A 298-nucleotide genomic window follows, 5' to 3' on the forward strand; every position below is an offset into this window, starting at 1 on the left:
ATATATAGTAGAATTGGAGAAATCCAGAAAATATAGTATTTTCTTTCAGTTCAACTTTTACTTCTCTTTCCCTTACCTTTTATAGAACATAAAGAGAAAGTACATAATATTAATGGACATATGGATTGGAAGTTCTTTCTTTCTTCAAGATAATGATTGATATTTGTTTATTTTATTTTATTTTTTTGATATTGTACATTACTGCATTTGAGAGACTTGCTAAGCATATATTTGGAGATGTCACTTCACAATACTGACTTTCACACGCAACTTGACATTTGATTATGCGAATGAAGTT

General features: G+C 27.9%; 1 protein-coding gene across 1 annotated transcript in view; it reads left to right on the forward strand.

Moving 5' to 3' along the window:
- Nucleotides 1-48, forward strand: part of LOC122254717 (uncharacterized) — a 32,371-nt gene extending 32,323 nt beyond the window's left edge. The window contains exon 21 of the mRNA XM_086550694.1: nt 1-48. This exon is cut by the window's left edge and continues 893 nt beyond it. The gene's annotated coding sequence lies outside the window, so the exon portion shown is untranslated.
- The last annotated feature ends 250 nt before the right edge of the window (nt 49-298 follow it).

The sequence above is a fragment of the Penaeus japonicus genome, unplaced genomic scaffold, assembly GCF_977035675.1.
Source record: "Penaeus japonicus unplaced genomic scaffold, GWHDUDI00000001_assembly GWHDUDI00000002, whole genome shotgun sequence".
Lineage (NCBI taxonomy): Eukaryota > Metazoa > Arthropoda > Malacostraca > Decapoda > Penaeidae > Penaeus > Penaeus japonicus.